This window comes from Eschrichtius robustus, chromosome 6 (assembly GCF_028021215.1).
Source record: "Eschrichtius robustus isolate mEscRob2 chromosome 6, mEscRob2.pri, whole genome shotgun sequence".
NCBI classification, from domain to species: Eukaryota; Metazoa; Chordata; class Mammalia; order Artiodactyla; family Eschrichtiidae; genus Eschrichtius; species Eschrichtius robustus.
The window spans coordinates 72,835,762-72,857,891 of NC_090829.1; positions in this window are offsets into that span (position 1 = coordinate 72,835,762).

Below are 22,130 nucleotides of genomic sequence, written 5' to 3' on the forward strand. Positions count from 1 at the left end.
CTGGAAAATAAATTTTGGAATAAATCTCATAAGATAGTGTTCTAAAAATAGGTCAAGATTTACATGATTTTGACCCAATATAATTATTTAATCTATTTTACAAGTTATAAAAACAAAATCATAGCTCAATATGTGGTTACTGGTTACTTGATTTGTAAAGTTTATAAATAATGTTGTAATGTGAAGCCAAAATTGTAAGTTTTTTAGTAAGTTAGGAGTTTGATAAAAAGCATCCTTTTTCTTTGAACTCTGGTGTTGGTTTCGGGAATAAGTTAAAGAAATAATTCCATTCATATCATTGGACATTGTGATCAAATTGTTCTATGTATTTAATGAAAGAGAAAAGATGAACTCCACTAAAAAATAATTGGCCCACAGCCAGCATACTTTAAATGAGAGGTAGAAAATATGAACATTTTACAAGATCAAATAAGACGAAGATTGTCTGCACCTGGAATAAATAATTTATGATGTGATTTGATAAAGATAACTTTAAACTACTTTACTGAATAATGCACACAAATATGAAAGACATCACATAAAATTTTATTTGTATTTTTTTTTTTCAGTGTATCTCGAAAAATGTGACCGTCCTGGAAACATTAGACTTACATTTGGAGGATAGAAGAGTTAAAGTTCTTAAACAAAAATTGTTATTACTTCCACCACTGCACTCTTCTGTGCATCTGGATTCAGAATATTCCAGACTGAGCCCCAATTCCCCTTTTTAATGCCAGGCTTTACCCTTTAACAGAAATGTGTGTAGGACCTTGAAAGTCTTTGTGCCCTGAGAGTTTGGGGTGGCTTGATTAATCCTTAAAAGAGGCTTCCATTTTGTTTATAGCCTGGGAAGTTTCACATCCCTCAGAGGGTGAGGGCATATCGGGCTTTCTTATGGTAGGGGAAGGGTTAGCATGAAGCCAGGTGCCTCCCAGGGAGATTAGCTTTAGGAAAGAGTACCGCCGGAAGCGGAGCATCTGGACATCGAGTCCTTTCAAACCTATAATGGCAGGTCTAGACTCCGTGGCTGCTTCTCCTACCTGTAGGGGTTTGCATCCCCTTTGAACGCCACTGCGCTAGGGCACGGGCATCCAAGATACCATCTAAGGTTCCCATGGAGCAGCCCTACCCATGCTCTAGGTCCAGCTGCCCTTGCTGCACCTCACTTGCTCACACCCTGGTTTCCACCTTTCTGCCTCCAGCCTTTGCTCCAGGCTGGAGGAAGCTGACAGGTGTCCAAGGTCACACAGGCTGGAAATAACCTCCCTGGACTCAAGTGTTTTGGTGGGAAGGGCTGCTGGAGAGCAGCAATCAGTTCCCATCTTCAGGACCTGCCCTAGGGAAGGATGTTGGGTAAGAATTCCCCTCTCTCAGCTCCACTGGATTCCCTGGCAATTCTTTAATTAAAATCTCTATTCCTCAGAAGAAAAAAAAGGAGTGCTTTATTCCCATGGCAGTGGAAAATCCACATTGTTTGGCTTTTCTGCTTCCGTGGCAGAATCTTGGAGTGTGCCAGGCTACGCTGCATGACAACGGCTGTGTGGCTCACGGGAAGTGCCAAGACACTGAGGTCAGCACAGCTGGACTCCAGCCTTGGCTCTGCTGCTCATCAGTTGTGTGACTTGGAGCAAGTCACGTAGCCTCTCTGAGCCCTAATTTCCTTTTGTCTAAAATATGGATGTTGATATCTAACGCACAGAGTCTGGGGAGGATTAATGGGAGTACACAGCTGAAGTACCTAACACTGCCTGCAGACAGGAGGTGCCCTGTGACCTCCGGTCCATCCTGCTGTCCCCTGCTCTTCAGCTCAGGGTCAGCCTGCTCCCTGCTGCCTTTGCTGGGACAAGTCCAGGAGGCTGCTACTCTATTTCCCTACCTCTAACCCTCAAATCCCAGAAGACAGGCTCGGTTTCTCTGGGCTCCCCATTCCTCAAGCAGCCCTGCCCTGGCTCCTGCCCCCACCCCCAAAGCCTTCCTCAGATTTCACAGTCAGTGCCCTTCCCCTCTGAGCCTGGACCACTGGGTGTCACGCACACACATATGCACGCATGCACACACACACACACACACCCCCCCCCAAGAGGCTGCCTCCTTTTGGGGCTGAAACCAAACCCAGAGAGAAATGCAAAGTACAAAGGAAAAGACTGGAGTCCATTTTTCACATTCTTCCAGGATCCATGAACTGCAGGGTAATTAGACAGATGTGAAATGAATATGGGCTCTTTTTAATCCTAGGTCTACTTAATTGCCTCAGTTGGGAGAGCCATTAATAAATGATTAATGGAAATAGCTTCTGTAAAAATTGAATTATCTCAGATGTGTTGCAACCTGCTGTCCAGATACTCTTTAGAGAGTTTAGAACTATTAATATCTTCAAGTTGACTGTCTTCTTTTACACAGAAGATAATGCCCCAGGCAGAGGGACTGTCTCCCCAGAGTCAAGCATTTGGCTCATTGTGAGAGGGAGAAACTAAGATCAAGGTTAAACAACTAGTTCAAAGTGCCAGAAGCAGCCCGTGTGTAAGCCAGGACAGGAGCACGAGGGCCAGGGCTTCCCTACCAGGCTGGTGTCCTATCATCCAAAACACCTCCCCCACTGCCATGGAGATTTAATGGAAGCCAACAAAATGCCAGACAAGTAGGGGGAAAAGACAGGAAGTATACATGCTCAAATGCAGCAGGGGTTATCTTCAGGTGAGATCATAGAGGGGACCTGATTTCTGTTTTACTGTGCTACTTTTCTGCATTGAGACTGCACTAGTTTTGAAACTAGGAGGAAAATGTTATTTCAAAGAATCTTCCACAGGGCATCTCAAAGCAGAGTATCAAAAGGCAGACAGACTGAACACAGATGATCTGCTCACACCTCTCTCCTCGGGATGAAAAATGTTTGGGCCTAAGGTGGGCAGAGACCATGGGGACCCCCATCGTGGCAGGACCAGGGCAGACAACATCAAAAGGGTAAAGACCCTTGTTTCGAGAGTAAAGATCGCTCTACCGTGTTGTGTGGAGCTCCCTGGTGGCCTCCCCAGCTGGCTTGTCCATGACCACCAGGTCATCTACAGCCAAATTCATTTTCAAAGCTGAGACCAAGGAAAGGAAGGCTTTACTGACCAAAGGTAAAAAACGGCTTCCAGGGCATGAAGAGCTCTTGACTGTTTGAAACTTCAGTTCAGAATTTCACCCCAGATGACAAAGTTAGAGGCCAGGGAACTGCTTTTCTGCTATAAAGTGTTAAATCACCTGTGTCCCCAGGTTTTGCTCCTTCCTTGCAGTTACCTTAACATAAGGTCCAGTTTCCATCCTTTAAAATGTAAACCTGTAAATTCAGAGTGAGAAAGTGGCTTCATGGTTACCTAGGGATGAGGTTGGGAATGGGGATAAACTGTTAATGATGCGAGGGATCTTTTTGAAAATGTTCAAAAACTGATATACGGTGATGGTTGTGCCACTTGATAAAGTTACTAAAAATCACTGAATTCTGTACCTGAAATAGCTCGATTTTATGATATGTAAAGTACACCTCAACAAAGCTGGTTTAAAAAAATGTTTTTTTAAAACCAAACACCTAGGGGCTTCCCTGGTGGCTCAGTGGTTAAGAATCCGCCTGCCAATGCAGGGGACACGGGTTCGAGCCCTGGTCCAGGAAGATCCCACATGCCGCGGAGCAACTAAGCCCGTGAGCCACAACTACTGAAGCCCGCGCGCCCTAGAGCCCACGCTCCGCAACAAGAGAAGCCACTGCAGTGAGAAGCCCGCACACCACAACCAAGAGTAGCCGCCGCTCACCGCAACTAAAGAAAGCCCGCGCACAGCAACAAACACCCAACACAGCCAAAAATAAAAATAAAAAGTAAATAAACTAAAAAAACAAAACAAAACAAAAAAAACCCCAAACACCTAGTGTTGATATAACCGGCTGCCTTCACTGCACAGAACCAACCATGCCCTGCTCAGGACTCCTGCAGCCCCTCCTTGGGTTCACTCCCACATTGTACCTTGAGCTGTGATATTTGTGGCTATGCCTGCTTCTCCCATCTAGACCAGGCCTCAATCATCTCTGACTGCCTCACGTCCCTGCCCCAAGGCCACACAGGTCCTGCATGTCAGAGACACAGTAAACCCGTTTGCAGTGAATGAATGGAGGAGGAGAGGGGACCCTGCAGGCTCAGTACTTCCAGGGCTCCAGGAACTTAACTGGTGCCTAAGGCCATTCCCACACAGACCTGTGTCATCATATCCCAAGCCACCCCATCCCAGGCCCTGTGGGACAGACAGGTTCTTCTGCCTTGTGACCCCAAATTCAGGGACACTGCTGCCCCAGGCAGAGAAGGAAGTAACCTGGACAAAGCTGGATGTATTAAGACCTTCATCACCTTGCTATTTATAACAGTGAAAACCTAGAAACCTGAACAACCAGTAGGGGGTTGCTTAAATAAAATAACACCATAGGATGGATTATTATTAGCTAATTAAAAGGACATTACTCAAAACAATTTAATGAACGGAAAACTATTTACAATATCATATTAAGCCACAAAAGTAGGATGCAAACATGTAACTAGTGTGTATGGCCCCCATTTTCTTTTTTGTAAGTAAATCAAATTGGGAAAAATTCAAAATATTTATAGTGGATTTGTGGATAATTTTAATTTCTGTCTTCATACTTTTCTACATTTTCTAATTTTCTACAATGAGCCTGTATTACTCTGTTTTAAAATTCACTTAAAGAATATAGAAAAGCACAAAAAATATAATAAAAACCATATATCTGCCCCATTAAATAAAGACCATATTTTATTTGGATCTTATTTTTTTAGAGAATGGAAGAACAGACTAGATAGAAGCCCCTGTGTCCTCTTTCCCCAGTCCTAGTCCTCTCCCTCCCTCTCCAGAGACCACAGATTTTATAGATTAGATGTGTATTCAGCCCACGTTTTGGTACCTGTATTATACTGATGACATAGAATTGGATTTTTTACATTGTTTTTAAACTACCAATAAAATGATATTATCCTGTATATAACACCCTGCAACTTCTATCCTTCTAGAGCTATCTGTGTTGAAATAAACGTAGTCGTTTCATTCACTTAACTGCTCTATAATAATCCATGTAATATGTCACAATATCTTTCTCCAGTCCTTCACTGATGGACTTTGGGGGTTTTTTTCTAATTTTTACCATAAGAAATGATACAATGAACATCACTGGGCGTGCTTTCCTGTACACATAAGCAACAATGTAACTAGAACAGTGGTTCTCAGAGTGTGGTTCTGGGACCGGCACCATCAGCATCGCCTAAGAACTTAGTAGAAATGCAGAGTCTCAGGTGCCCCCTGACTGAACCAGAAACCTAGGATTTTACATGAAACATGATGAAATGGAGCCTCCCTCACCCCAGAACTGTACAAGGACACCGGGGCCCTAAAGGCAGGAGCCCAGGCTTGGTCATTGTGAACTCTGGGGTCTGGGCCCTGACCCGCCATGTGATCTTGAAAACTTAACCCCACCTCCACCCCTCCCACTCCCACCACCCCCAACCTGTCTTGGGACCTGTTTTCTCATTTGCAAGATGAAGGGGTTGACTTGTGTCCTTTCTAAGGTCCCTCTATCTACCAGGCTCTAGGGCTGGTCCACAAAATGGAAGTAGTCTGCTGTTTTGGGTGGGAATCACAGACTCCTAAAACTGTTAGAGCTGGAAGGGACCTTGGCCCAACTCCTAGCCCAACCCCACAATTCCTGGAAGTCAGCAACTTGTCAGAGCAAGTCAAGGCAGAGTAGACAGAATTACCTACTTTGGGATAGATTAGGACCATCCTGGCCCCTTGGTGGTCTCTTGAATGCATTTCTTTTCCGAGAGGTGACAGCTCACATCCCCTCAGCTTTGGTCAGGTCTCGGCTAAGGCCTCAGCCCCTTCCCAGACTCCCGTTCCCTCTTTGAGTCCCCTCCCCCCAGCACCAGGTGTGCTTTCTTATCATAGCATCTGAAATCCTGGGGGGTCTTGTTTCACCAAGCATGGTCCTCGGCAGTAGCAGGATCACCTGGGAGCTTGATGGAAAGGCAGACCATCAGGCCCAATTTGGACCCTTTAACCAGATCCCCAGGTGATTCACTGGCACATTAAGCTTGAGAGCTGCTGTCTTAGGGACGCCTAATCCATTCTGTGTCTATTCTATTCACTGGTCTGTCTCCCCAAGTAGTGAATAATTCAAGGGTAGGGTCCATGGCTCCTTCATTTTTGCATCCTGGGGCTAAGAACGGGCCCTGATGCAAAATAGGTGTTCAACAGTATTGAAGAAATAAATGATTGAAGTGAGCCTGTGCAGGCTTTTTGAAGGCAGTGAACTTGGCACCAAATCTGAAAGGGAAGATGTGGCATGGATGGACATAAAAAAGTGGGGATCTGGGAACTAGTCCCCCTGCACAGAGACAGGGGTTTAAGGATTGACCTGGTTGGAAGGGAGGGTACGGCATGAAAAAGCATGAGAGGAGGTGGAAGGTGTGGGGGAAGGATGTCGAGGAGTTGAAAGACAGACAGCTAGATCAGGATGTTTGGGACAGATCTATCTACCCATCTCACATCCACCTCCTCCGATCTCATTTCCTATCGTTCAATTAACTTTGAACCCAGATGAGCATAATGGTTAGAAATGAGGCCATGGGCCAGAGAGACTGGGTTCAAAGCCCAGATTCACCACAAAAAGAACGCTGTGTGATCTTAGGCAAATCACTGAACCTCTCTATGCATCAGTTTTCTCATCTGTCAAATGGGGATCACATTCAACTAAAAAAAACAGAAGTTCAAAAAAAATTTTTTAACAAAATAAAATGAGGATCACAGAAGTACCTTCCTCAAAGTGTCCCCGTGAAGATCGAATGAGATGATACAATGCATTGGCACAGTGCCTGGCATGAAGAAAGGGCTCGATGGAGGTGAGATGATTCTAAGTAAAAGAATAAACTCTAAGCACCAGCTTGCTTGTCCAGCTTGAGAGTCTGGTACCAAGCTCAGTCTGCAGGCTCTAAACCTTGCTCTTGCATCAAAGGCTACCATCTTCCCTCCCACTGGCCCTCTAGGCCCACTCAAACACTCTCCTTTCCCTGAGAGCTTCAGATTTGTATTTCTCAGGAGGGTTTTTCCTCTAGGCTCCTGGAGTCCTCACTTCCCAGAGGAGAAGACTGTACTATCCACTCACCTCTTTTGATTGCAGGGCAGGAGTGATTTTTGACTGAGGGCCAGTTCATGGCATGGATTTGCCCAGGCCACAAAGCCCAGTCGATGGCTCCCAGACCCTGCCACCCAAATGCATTGCCTTTATATTGGCAACTGACAAGAAGTCTGGAACACGTTTGATTCACTGGAGTAGGGAAAGCCTGGCAGCACCAGAGAGGAGTTTTCCTAGCTGCCTCGCATTATGTCCAAGATTCTGAAGCAGGGCCACCCACCTACAGTCCTGCAGCTGGTACACACTGGCGTCTGTGTGAGTGGCACCCTCCCACCCAGAGTTGAGCAATGCACAACTTGAGCAGCTGTACACAGTGTTCCGCTCCCCAAGCCCCACAGCAATTCATATAGTGTTCCTTGTGAATAATTTAAGAGCCTTAGGAACAGCTGTGCAAGTGTTGGGCATGGGCAGTTCAAAGTGGTCCCAGATCTGTTCTTTTGAAACAGTCCTTGCCATTTTAAGTGATATTCTGGGGAAAAGAATATCGATCTCCATCCCAGGCACCTAGGAGAGGGGAGAGCTGGGGTAAAGGACACAGCACGAGACGTTATAAAATATGCACTCAGCTTGTTCCTTTCTGGGGCCCTGTCCCTGGGCTTCAGATTGCAGGTGGGTCTGCCATCAGTCGAGCACAGGGGATACATTCTCTGAGATGCTTTGTTCGGAGGTGTGAGCGTGAGGGCTGAGAAGAAAGCCTAATGCTGAAGACAGCTGCAAACCATTCCATCAGCACCGGCCAATGGCTTTGGTAACGTTTTTCCCAATAACCTGACAAATGTACCCTGCGCCTTCCCAGAGTCTTCTCCAAGATAACGACCTCCCCACTCTCCTTGTCTAATGAGGCACTTCTCACATTTGAATCTGTATGGCGATGGACAAATGGTGGCGCATTTATTCTTAATGTTACTGAAAAATACCAGTAATTATATAATGACTACAGAAAAATCACATTTAAGTAAATGAAGAGAGGAATGATTTTTATTACATTTCCCCAGTGAATATGTAATTACTGGCTATAGAAGTACCTTCCCGACTCACAAAATGACCACCTTTTGTCCTTGTGAAAAGAGATGAGATGTGTGCTCATTTGTGCAGGCCAGGTAGCCTGAGATATTTGGGGTAAACTACCCTCCTTATTCCTCCCAAATTACACTGCTCCAGCCTGAGTCAGCTGGTAGGATAAGCCCCGTCCCCTTATGCCTGGAGAGCTGCACCTGGGGACGAGAGGTGGGGGCAGGGAAGAGTCTAGGTATAAGGGTCACCTCTGTACCTCTGCACACACACCCACCCCATCTTGGGGAGAAGCCTCCCATCCTTCCAGGCCAGAGCCAATGCTGCCTCCTCTATGGAGCCTTCCTGATGGCCCAAACTGTGTTCTGATTCGTTTCTAAAAGGAAGGAGAGGGATCCCAGTGTGTCAGGAACTGCTGTTTGCCTCTTCCTCCTGGGCAGACAGCTAGAGTACTCCCCCTTGTAATAATCAGGTGTGCCCTGGTAACTGAGTCCTGGCCAGTAGAATGAGGGAGGAAGAGGTGAGCGCCACCACCAAGCCTGGCACGTACCCATGTCCCGTGTGCGGTATTTGCTCTCGTCCCCTCCCCACTCAGAGGCCTCTGAGCAGTGAGGAGAGGAGGACATTGGGACCCTGAATGAGTGTGTGGAACCGAGGGCCCCACCCCGCCTTAGACTGTGCCATAAGTTACAATTTTGTTCCGTAAGAAATGAATTTGTATTGCGTTAAAGCCACTGAATTTGGGGGGAGGTCACTTGTTACAGCAGCGAGGCTCTCCTAACTGATAAAAGCAGAGATCTGAGGCCCCTGGTAAGTCCAGTTCCCCACGGAGGCTGCCTCTCTGAGGTCCAGCTGTAGCTGAAACCAGTGAGTTGCCAAAAACCCTCTTCCTAGTTTCCCACTTGCGATACCTCTTGCTTCAGTTTCTCCCAGCCTGGTGCCTTCTACCTGCTCCTCACTGTGTCCGGACTCCCTCACACTCAGGTCTTGGTGACTCCATGGCCCCAGGTAAGCTTACATTTTCAAAGAAGTTGCTAGACAAGGTGATGTTTAACTCAAAGGCAGAAAGCTCTGAGTGTGGAATCTCAGGGCTGTGAGACCGTTCGTTGAAGGAGATAATTTAGGGAAATGGGTCATTCCAAGCCCTCTCCAGTCACCCCAGGCTCAGGCTCAGGCTCAAGGGGGTCAGACTAAAAGACCTTTTCTAAGAACCCCTTCTGCCCCCAAGACACTCTGCATCTTTTTTTTTTTTAACATCTTTATTGGAGTATAATTGCTTTACAATGGTGTGTTAGTTTCTGCTTTATAACAAAGTGAATCAGTTATACATATGTTCCCATATCTCTTCCCTCTTGCATCTCCCTCCCTCCCACCCTCCCTATCCCACCCCTCTAGGTGGTCACAAAGCACAGAGCTGATCTCCCTGTGCTATGCGGTTGCTTCCCACTAGCTATCTATTTTACGTTTGGTAGTGTATATATGTCCATGCCACTCTCTCACTTTGTCACATCTTACCCTTCCCCCTCCCCATATCCTCAAGTCCATTCTCTAGTAGGTCTGTGTCTTTATTCCCGTCTTGCCACTAGGTTCTTCATGACCTTTTTTTTTTTTTCCCCTTAGATTCCATATATATGTGTTAGCATACTGTATTTGTTTTTCTCTTTCTGACTTACTTCACTCTGTATGACAGATTCTAACTCCATCCACCTCACTACAAATACCTCCATTTCGTTTCTTTTTATGGCTGAGTAATATTCCATTGTATATATGTGCCACATCTTCTTTATCCATTCATCCAATGATGGACATTTAGGTTGCTTCCATGTCCTGGCTATTGTAAATAGAGCTGCAATGAACATTGTGGAACATGACTTTTTTTGAATTATGGTTTTCTCAGGGTATATGCCGAGTAGTGGGATTGCTGGGTCTTATGGTAGTTCTATTTTTAGTTTTTTAAGGAACCTCCATACTGTTCTCCATAGTGGCTGTATCAATTTACATTCCCACCAACAGTGCAAGAGTGTTCCCTTTTCTCCACACCCTCTCCAGCATTTATTGTTTCTAGATTTTTTGATGATGGCCATTCTGACCAGTGTGAGATGATAACTCATTGTAGTTTTGATTTGCATTTCTCTAATGATTAATGATGTTGAGCATTCTTTCATGTGTCTGTTGGCAATCTGTATATCTTCTTTGGAGAAATGTCTATTTAGGTCTTCTGCTCATTTTTGGACTGGGTTGTTTGTTTTTTTGTTATTGAGCTGCATGAGCTGCTTGTAAATCTTGGAGATTAATCCTTTGTCAGTTGCTTCATTTGCAAATATTTTCTCCCATTCTGAGGGTTGTCTTTTCGTCTTGTTTATGGTTTCCTTTGCTGTGCAAAAGCTTTGAAGTTTCATTAGGTCCCATTTGTTTATTTTTGTTTTTATTTCCATTTCTCTAGGAGCTGGGTCAAAAAGGATCTTGCTGTGATTTATGTCATAGAGTGTTCTGCCTATGTTTTCCTCTAAGAGTTTTATAGTGTCTGGCCTTACATTTAGGTCTTTAATCCATTTTGAGTTTATTTTTGTGTATGGTGTTAGGGAGTGTTCTAATTTCATATTTTTACATGTACCTGTCCAGTTTTCCCAGCACCACTTATTGAAGAGGCTGTCTTTTCTCCACTGTATATGCTTGCCTCCTTTATCAAAGGTAAGGTGACCATATGTGCGTGGGTTTATCTCTGGGCTTTCTATCCTGTTTCATTGATCTATGTTTCTGTTTTTGTGCCAGTACCATACTGTCTTGATTACTGTAGCTTTGTAGTATAGTCTGAAGTCAGGGAGCCTGATTCCTCCAGCTCCATTTTTCGTTCTCAAGATTGCTTTGGCTATTCGGGGTCTTTTGTGTTTCCATACAAACTGTGAAATTTTTGATTCTAGTTCTGTGAAAAATGCCAGTGGTAGTTTGATAGGGATTGCATTGAATCTGTAGATTGCTTTGGGTAGTAGAGTCATTTTCACAATGTTGATTCTTCCAATCCAAGAACATGGTATATCTCTCCATCTATTTGTATCATCTTTAATTTCTTTCATCAGTGTCTTATAATTTTCTGCATACAGGTCTTTTTTCTCCTTAGGTAGGTTTATTCCTAGATATTTTATTCTTTTTGTTGCAGTGGTAAATGGGAGTGTTTTCTTAATTGCAAAAATCCTCAACAAAATACTAGCAAACAGAATCCAATAGCACATTAAAAGGATCAGACACCATGATCAAGTGGGGTTTATTCTAGGAATGCAAGGATTCTTCAATATACGCAGATCAATCAACATGATACACCATATTAACAAACTGAAGGAGAAGAACCATATGATCATCTCAACAGATGCAGACAAAGCTTTTGACAAAATTCAACACCCATTTATGATAAAAGCCCTGCAGAAAGTAGGCACAGAGGGAACTTTCCTCAACATAATAAAGGCCATATATGACAAACCCACAGCCAACATCGTCCTCAATGGTGAAAAACTGAAACCATTTCCACTAAGATCAGGAACAAGACAAGGTTGCCCACTCTCACCACTATTATTCAACATAGTTTTGGAAGTTTTAGCCACAGCAATCAGAGAAGAAAAAGAAATAAAAGGAATCCAAATCGGAAAAGAAGAAGTAAAGCTGTCACTGTTTGCAGATGACATGATACTATACATAGAGAATCCTAAAGATGCTACCAGAAAACTACTAGAGCTAATCAATGAATTTGGTAAAGTAGCAGGAAACAAAATTAATGCACAGAAATCTCTTGCATTCCTATACACTAATGATGAAAAATCTGAAAGTGAAATTAAGAAAACACTCTGCATCTTGTTGCCAGTTACTCCCCTGCCACGTCCTCTTCCATCCCCCTTTACTCCTGTGCATTCCCAGGCCAAGGCTCCTCCAAGCCTCTATCAGCTGATAGCACTGGTCTTGTGTGACATAAGGCTCAAGGGAGCTTTGGGAGGCAAACAACACTGCCCAAGCCACCAGAGGAGCCACGGCTGGTCACCAGACTCCACACTAAGGCCCTTCATGGGTCTGTGTCCTCTCCCTGCCCTGAGGGGGCTTTGCCCAGGCCTCCTGGGTGCACTGACAAATGCATTGCCAGTGGGGTGGAGGGCATCCTCTCCTGAAGCTTTACCTGCTGCTCGTTCTCCAAGGAGCAGAGCATCTAATCCAACCCAACCCTCGCCGAAACAGCTTCAGCTTCCAGATGAGGACAGTGGGAGAAAAACTATATGAATAACTTTTAGGTTTGTACAGTACTGTGCAGTTCCCAGAGTATTTTCATTAAAGACACAAGAGTGCCATGTTTCAGAGCAAAGGTTCTGGAGTCAGACAGATCTGTGTTAAATCCCAGCCCCACCACTTGACGTTCAGCAAGTTCCATTACCATTCAGAACCTTGTTTCCGTCATCTGCATCATGGGCATAATACCCGTACCTCCATCATGAGAGCCATGTGGGGTTTCAATGATTTCATGTGTCTAAGGGGCTTGGACCGATATTGGGTACACAGTAAACACCATATTCATGTCTGCAGTTAGGATTGTTCATCTACCCATTCCTCTGTCTACTATTTGTTTTGATTTTCAACCATCCTGAAAGACTGGCAGAGGACTATCCCATTTTGCAGTGAAGAAAAACAGGCTTAGAGAAATTGTATGACTGTCCAAGGTCATGGACCCAGGCATTGGCTGAGGCCGGATAAGAGGCTGGTCTCGACCCTGAGACCAGTGCCTTTGCCCTTGCCCCTCGCTGCTGCCTTGTGCGTGTTGGGGCGTTTTTAGATTCCCCTCATCTGGGAAGGCCCCCTCTCCTTCTCTCAGCAAGGCGTGAGACTCTGGAGTGCAGGAATCCTGTCCTGCATGTCTCAGGACCTCCCTGCCTCCTCTGGGGACAGAGGACTGGGCTGTCGGGTCAGTCTATGGGACAGTTTGGTAGCTTCGTGCTGGCCCCAGCTCTCTCGTTTGTCTCTGCCTGGGAGACCCCAGACATCCTGAGCTGCCACCTCCCTGTCTCTTGCTGCATGTCTCCTGAGGGCCGAAGGCCCGGGAGGGTGATGTGCAGCCTGCAGGCTCTGCCTGCCCACCTCCCAGCGGGGAGCAGTGCACAGTCTGAAGCACGACGTTGCCAAGGACAACACAGAGCAAGGAGGCTTCTGCCGGCTCCCAGCATGGCAAGGACCATTAGGACTCCCCGGGCAAGAAGCAGGCCCCCTACCTGGACGGACTTGGGGCCCATCACCTTCTCTCATGTTTGAATCAGCCAGACAAGACTGGTCCCTAAATCCCTGGATGGAGCACTCCAGCTCTGCGCTATCGGCCCACGTAGGAGGGGCTTGGGGAAGGCGAACACATCAGCCTACGCACCATCCTGTGGTCTGGTCTAAGGCCACGGCCACCCAGATGGCCTCTTTCTCCCCAGCTCTCCCTGACATTCTGTTTTCGAGGTCATCGTCATGTCTCCAGCTTCACTTACCCCTTTGTTATTAAGGACGAGTAAAAGAAGCAAAAATACACAAAGGATGGTTTGGGCAGCTCTAAATAGTTCTGACCCACATCCAACCATCAGTTCCCTCAAAGCATTTGTGAAAGGATCGTAGAATCTCAGAGTCCCTTGTGAAAAACCTAAAAAAGTAACAAAGAAGTTAACTTTCCCCTCATCTATCATTTGCCTATGATCTAACATTCAGGTCTAAAACTTCAACTGCTGAAACTTCGCTTATGAAAAATCTTTTGCTCCACGGACCTTTCCTTCATAACACTTGACATATCTGGCTAATTGAATCTAAAAATCAGATGCTAAAAATTAGATAGGAAAAGAGAGGAACCAAAAGAGCCAAAGCAATTTTGGAAAAGAGCAAAGTCGGAGGACGTACACCCCCTGCCTTCAAGACTTCCTATAGCAGATGACAGTGTGGTATTAATGAAAGGAGAGAGATTCAGATCAATGGACAGAATAGAGAACCCAGAAATAGCCCCACACGTGTACCGTCATTGAATTCTGACAAGGGCACCAAGGCAATTCATAACACTTAACCACAATCGTGGTTCAAAATGATGTGTCTGCATTTTAGTTAACCTTCTCCCCTCCTAGGCTGCATGCCCAGGCAGAAGAAAGACTGTCTTGCTTGTTCGCCGCTATGTCCTCAACACTTAACACAATGCGTGGCACAAACTCAAAGCTTAGCAAATATGTTCTGAAGGAAATACGGGAGAAAGCCGGCAGGAGAGCAGGCTTGATACTTTGGGCATGAATGGGATCTTTCTTCAAACTCAGACTTCTGTCAACACTCATGTAGCTATTCTTTTTTCTTCACATTTACAAGATATTGCATAATGTTTCATTCATTTTACAGCTCTCTTTACTTCCAAAATGTGTTTTTTCCAGTTACAAAGACATGAATACCAAAAGCAAGCAAGCCTTTGTACCATCTGCTCTGGCAGGAAGGAGTGCATTGTTAAGATGGCAAACCTTCACTTCAGCTCTACAATTTAATCCGCCCCAAGGAGCCCCTTGCAACTCCTTCTATTGGCTCATTGTGGTCTGGGTGAGGAAGTCTTCTGTCTTTTGTAAGGACATTTGTTATTGATTTACATTTTACCCAGATAACTTAGGATGATCTCATTTCAAGAGCCTCAATTTAATTACATCTGTAAAGACTCTTTTTCCACATCCGGCCACATTGACAGGTTCTAGGGATTAGGATGTGGACACATCTCTTTAGAGGTCACCATTCAACCCACTGTACACATGCAGCACCAAACTCACATCCGGGGCCAGCAGCTCATAACTGTGAGCCAGGCTGCTGCCTAGGTGTCAGTTAGCTAACAGTTGTCTTCCACCAGACATGCTTCACAAACATCAAATTATTCAATCCTCAAAGGGATCTGGGAGTAAGTAGTAGTATCCTATTTTATATAAGCAGAGATTGAGATGCAGAAAGTTTGAGTGAGGTCTCAAGAACACGCAACCCCTAGGAATTAGAGCTGGGACTTAAAACCAGGCCAGTGAGGCAGAAGACCAGAGGGTTTTATCCCCTTTTAGCAAAAGGAGGGTTATATGTTCAAGGAGAAAGCTGGGGCACTCAGCCTGCTGCTACAGAAACCTTGGTGGCGGTACCTCTCGTCCTTTCTCACTACCTCCTGCCAACCCCCATTGGGGTTCACCTCTGCCAGCACCCCTGCACGGAGGAAAGGCCCTGGGCTGGGCCTATGCCACTCCCATCTGCTCCCCACTTCCCTGTCGGAAGTGAGGTCTCACACTGGCCTCTGATGGCAGGCCTCTGGTAACGTTCCTCCAAAGAAAGAAGAAATGAGTGAACGGTCTGTGGCAGCCATACCACCGGAGGAGTGACCGGCACAAGGAAGAATTTTCTAGCAATTTGCATTGCCCTCCAATGGACTCACAGTGACCTCTCCCTGGAGATATTCAAGCAGTGTCCAGATGACCACCTGTCAGGGGATACTGTCAGGGGCCCTGGCCCTCCCAGATGTGGCACTAGAGGACACCCAAAGGTCCAGCAGCCATAAGGCTGCTTATCACGTGGAAGAGGACACCGGCTATATCCGAAGCAGTGCCTTCCTGCTCCAGGACCTGGGTGGCTCTCACTGACAGATGACACAGAAGGGAACCAGACCCAGAGGGATACACACCATACATGAGATGGTTCAGATCCTCTAAAGACAAGATACCAGCTTGAGTTTAGACATACAAGAGATTTATGGGAGAATGGCTGTGAAGGATAAAAGGGAGAGAGCCAGGGATGGGGGAATACCCTTTAGACCACAATCCAGGCCTGACCTGGGAAGGAGAGAGCCCTTGACCTTCAGGAGACACGTGGCAAGAGACAGGGAAGTGGGCTGCCCCCAGCCAATGACGAAGCCAGCGGAAGGACCAGCATGGCCTATTCCTTGTGATGAGGGACTCTTCCAACAGGTAATTGCTCAAGGACTCCCCACTGGGGGTCTGACACCCCTCCTCCCCAAATCCCCCCCCACTCACCTCCCCTTCCCAGGACAGGGCTGGGCTGCCTAGAGCTGCTGTGCCAGCCGCCAGTTCCCAGCAGCAGCCTGTCTGGGTGGGTGCTCTGCACCCCGGGGCACAGCGGGGTGGATGCCCCTGGCCCTGGTTCACTGCACTCACTCTTTTTTTTTTTTTTTAATTTATTTATTTTATTATTTTTGGCTGCGTTGGGTCTTTGTTGCTGCATGCGGGCTTTCTCTAGTTGCAGCGAGCGGGGGCTACTCTTCGTTGTGGTGCGCGGGCTTCTCATTGTGGTGGCTTCTCTTGTTGCAGAGCATGGGCTCTAGGCATGTGGTCTTTAGTAGTTGTGGTGCATGGGCTTAGTTGCTCCGTGACATGTGGGATCTTCCTGGACCAGGACTCGAACCCGTGTCCCCTGCATTGGCAGGGGGATTCTTAACCACTGCGCCACCAGGGAAGCCCTGCACTCACTCTTGACATCGCAGCTCCAGTCCTCCTCCCCTGACCCTGGCCGGCTGATCCGGAGCTCCATTTCCCTTCAGAGGGAGGAAAGCATGGGGGGAGGGAGAGCTGGGGCCCAGCCATCTGGGCTCTGCACTGTGAGCCTCGTCTGTCAGCCGAGGAGAGAGGCAAGAGCTTGGCGTGGAGCCTGACACCAGAGCAAGCCAGGCAGCTGCAGAGCCAAACTCCCCCCAGCACAGTTTAGGAACGTAAAGCACCCCATTTCACAGGCCGAACAAGACACTTCTCTCTACGTGCAAGCCTCCTCTCTACACCATTCCGTAGCATTCCCAGAGCCCGCCTGCCCCTGAGATCAGGGACCCTGGGAAATCAAGACAGCAGGGTCAGCCATCCTGAGCACCTACTGCAGGTCAGGTCCTGCTATTTAGCAAATGTTCGTGGAGCCCCTGCTGTATGCCAAGGATGGAGAAAACACAGGCCCTCCTGTGTTGGGAGGTAAACGCCCAACGCAGGAGCTCAGGTACCTGGCACCCGCCTCGGGCCCTGTGTTTACCACGGGCAACACAGAGAGGAAGCAGGCATGTCGTCCCTGTGCTCAGACAGCCTGGCAGATCCAGGCACTTGCCTTTAATACAGGAGGGTCAGGAGGTGTCTGAGGGGTTCTGAGGAGGGAGAGACAGGAGGAGAGGAAGAGCTCAGGCTGAAAGGAAAGCTGAACTGAATCAGCAGCCAAAGAAGTAAAGCTGACCCCCTGCTCTCAGAGCGACTGTTTTGGAGAAGGGCTGCTCTCTTCCCATGAACTGCGTTGTCATTTCAGAGATGCTCATCCTCCTTGCAAGCCCACGCCATGTCAATACCCAAGGCAGTCCCCAGGGCGGGTGACCCTGGCTCTGCCATCTAGGTCCCTCCCCCGTTTGCACAGCCTTGAAGAAGCAGAAGGGGCAGCATGTGTGTCCCCCAGCTGGGACTTAACCCGCTCTAAGGCTGGTAAGCACATGGGCATGCCAGAAACCACCCATCTCTCCAAAACTCAGGGGTCAGGCAGGATCACAGATCAAAGCCCCTACTTCTGAGCCTTGGTTCTTTTCTCAGAATACTCAGAATTTCAGTCAGATTTACACAGTGAAGAATTGCCACAGGTCCAGGTCAGGGACAATGCAGATGACCCTATTATAATGACTGTGGGGTTATTTGATCTCCCTATGTTTATAGGATAGATAGGTGGAAGCATTGTTAAATACCATTAACTATTTTTACGGGCTGGTAAACGTGGGTGGTTACATGCAAGGCTGCCTTACAGAAGCCAAGTTATTAATTGACCCCTGTCTCTGTCCTCCTTGGATGTTTCAGTCTCTCTCATCTGGAGCACTTGGCCGTAGCAGGCTAAAGCATCTCAGACAGCTTTACATTTGCAATATGGGAATCTAGCTTTCTGCTACTGGGGGCTGCAGCATCTACAGTGACTCAGATCATTTTCACAGCTTTTAAATATTTTCTCCCAGATCACCCAAAGTATGTGATAGGAAACGATGCAGTGTTAAACTGGCCCAATATCTCACACCAGATGTTTCAACAAGAAAAGAAATATACTTAAGAAAATATATGGAGAACACACAGTTTGCTTTGCCAAATGGAAACTGTTCCTCCCCCAAGGTTCCCTCAGCATCTTTCGGGGCAGGGAAGGCTTTGTGAGAAACCGTTACTTCTCCAGGAGGTGAGAGCCCTGGCTTCAGATAGGATCTCTGGCAGGAAATGAATGGGGCTTTTCATAAATGTATTTTTTCACTCAGCACTGCTCAGAAGGTACAGAGCCTGGCCCTGGGATATTGGGCCAGGCCTGTGTTATGACTCCAATTATGGGTTACATCAGGCCTCAGTGCCCAGCCTCGTCTCCTGATGGTATGTCACACCCAGCCCTGTGATCACAGCGCAGTTTTATGTACTGTAATTTCCCCACCACGCTGCCCGGTGCTCAGGAGAGGCTGCCTCTATGGAGCTGCCATACTTGGTATTTTCAAGGTTGACCTCAAGGGCCTAAAAAGGCCCCCTTTGACCAGTCCAGACTGTGCTGACTTCTTTCTCTGAAGCTTTACTGCACCTGAGTCTGCACCTAAAAATGCAGCTCCTAACCAGAGTCTGGAAGGGCTAGAACGGGCCATGGGGATCAAACCACTCCCCCTTCCCACTCCACTCCTCCATCACCCATTCTCTGCTCGATAGCCCCAAGAAGAATTGTCCAGACTCAGCACCTGCATCAGTGGGCACTCACGACCTGATGAGGGAGGGAGGTTGGTCCTCAGGCAGGTCTAACTGTGGGGAGTGGCTGCACAGTGTTAGGCCAAGATGTGTCCCCCTTTAATTTCCACTCACGGCTCATGGTTCCACCTCTGGCAGCCACACGATTCTAACCCTTCTTCCATCTGACAACTTCTCCGGGGCCCTGGCTAAACAGCTCCTTTTCTTTCTATAATCCAAGCCTCCGCCAAATGCCACTGATTCTCCTCTAGTTATTTAGCTCCCTTTTCTCACCAAGTGGACTCAGGCTCTGGCCTTTTCTTTTCTTCCTTCATGTTCTGCCTGGCCTCCAACTCCCATGTCTTTCTCACTGTAAATCCCATACAGGGTCAAGCACACAGGTCAAGCACACCACCATGCAGATGCCCAGCAAACTCAGCACCCTCTGCAGAAAGCCACGTCGAATGCTGGCTCACATTCTTCTGAGGCCCTTTGAATGATGTAGGGCCAATTGAGAAGTAGGGTGAGACTATATCAAGTGCTCTGAAGGCCTCATAGCAAACACAAAGCCAGGCCAATCCTGAGCTCCAAAGTCCACGGTGGATAAATGAGACCCTCTTGCTAGCCCATAGCAGATGTCCCCTTGGATCTGAGCCTCAGCAGGGACCCCTGATCCTGAGGAGACCAACATATCCTCTCCTCACAGACCAAACACATAAGCATGCCCCTGATGAGAGACATCAACACTCAACACTCAACGACCTGAGTGGGGCCTGTTTTCTTGCTGCAGCTTAGATGGTGAGGGATCTTCAGAATTGCTTAGAATTGAGGTTTTTTGCAAATGAACGTTCACAAGAATATAAAACAACTCCAGCAAAGCTTCACAGGATGACACTCTTGCAGGAGGCCTAAGCCCCACAGCTGATCTTCCCTTCACCCCTCAGAGGTCCCTGAGAATCATTATTGGAACCCTGGGGTTCCACGGAACACAGTGTGAGAACTGACACTCCAGATCTTGCTCTGTAACTTGGAATTTTTGGAGGCCCTGCGAAACCACCAAACATTCATGTCTCACATCTCTTGCACCTATTAGAAGATAGGACAACTCAGACTCAGAGACCTCTGGGGTTGGAGAAAACCAGAGACATCTTCTGGACAAACTCAACTTGACAGGGAAGGAAATCAAAAACCCCAACTGGAGAAAGAACCCAGGTAAGATGCAGAGCAAGTGGTAGCAGAGCAGGACAACAACCCAGGGTGGAGAAGGAAGAGGTGCCCTCACTGAATGAGAGATGGGAAAGCCCTGAAGCAGCGTTGTGGCCCTGGGAAAGTGACCACCAGAGACCTGCAATGTCCCTTCTGTGCTCTCTCTCAGGCTCCAGGGCCCCATGGTGCCCCTCAATGCCAATCACCTCCCTCCTCGGTGCTCTGCCCAGGCCTGCCCTATGGACCACTGCTCTTCCCTGCCTCGTCCTGCCATCCGACTTTACTCTGTTTCCATCCCTTTGGCATCCTCCTCTCCATAAGTTAAACTGATCCATGTTAAAGAGCCTGAGAGGCCTGTTATCTCTCAAATAACAGACACAATTTTGGGGCAAATTTGTCTTTTCTTTGAATTATCTAATTCAATGGTATAAATTTGTTCATAAAACCCTCTTATTATCTTTGTATCTGCAGCATCCACAATGATGGCCCCTTTTTCATTCCTGATGTGGGTTATTTGAGTTTTTTCTCATGTTTTCTTTAGTAGTCCTGCCATATGTTTGTCTATTTTATTATTTTCTGCAAAGGTCATGATTTCTATTTCATTAATTAATTTTTTTTTCAATTGTAAAGATCTATTTTCCATTTTATTACACAAAATGTAGTATGCTATACACAATGTCTTGGACCTTGACAAATTGCTTTCCATATGTGGATATATAAATTTGCACTACACCAGCAATGTTTGAGAGTGGCTATTTCCCTACACTGATCACAACAGAGCATATGATCAGTCTTTTGGGCGTTAGCCAGTCTGATAGTGTAACTGAGCAAGCAGGCCCATTACGCTCTGCCAAACAGAAAGACCAAACACATAAGCAATGGTCTATTACAGAGAAAATAATTTATTGCAGGGCAGCCAAACAAGGAGACAGGAGGCAAATCTCAAATCTGTTACCCCAATCAGCTTTTGAATGGGGGTAAGGAATAGGAGGGTGTTGGGGCTAAGAAATGGTTGGTAGAAGGGTAAGGGAGAAATTTCGAGAGTCCTCTGTGCAGGTGCAAATGTCTTTCGTGTCTTTTCATTGGTTGCATGTGCAAATTCGGGGGTGGGGGATGGGTTCCAAGTGCTGCATGTCGTGGATTTTCAGCCTGTGACATCCAAAGTTCATTGGTCAGTCTTTCCTGTCCTTCAATGCTCCTATGCAATGTTCAAAGAAAACTATCAGGAAGTTGTTTCCTTATTTTCAGTTTCCTTGGTATTCTGCAAAGCAAGCTCAGAAATCTTAGTTAATCTTTTCTTGCTAGTGGATGTGGAGCGTGGTTTGACGGTCAACAAGATGTTATTGTTCAAGATAGCTCGGAAGTCCCAGCCAGTCACCTCCTACTTCAACCCAGTGGAAGTGGGGCACAGTTTCAGTAGGTTTTTTAAAATGGCATTTCAATATAGTTTTAAATTTTCTCTTATTATTAGTGAGGTTGCATAACTTTTAAAAATAAAAATTGTGTATTTTTAAAGTGCACAACACGATGATTCATATACATACATAGTGAAATTATTACTACGGTCAAGCTAGTCAACGTATCCTCTCCTCACAGTTACCATTTATGTGTGTGATGAGAATACCTGAAAATCTACTCTCCTAGCAAATTTCCAGTATTCAGTAGAGTATTACTAACTATAGTCATCATACTGTTAGATCTCCAGACTTATTCACCCTACATAACTGCAACTTTGTACCCTTTGACCAACATCTCTCTCTTTTCCCCTGCCTCCCAGCTCCTGGTAATCACCATTCAACTCTCTGCTTCTATGTATTCAACTTTTCTAGTTTCTACATAAAAGTGGTTTTTTTTTTTCTGTATCTAACTTATTTCATTTAGCATAAAGACACCAAAGTTCACTCACATTGAGGCAAATGGCAGGATACCCTTCTTTTTTAAGGCTGAATTTTATCTATCTATATATATATATGACATTTTCT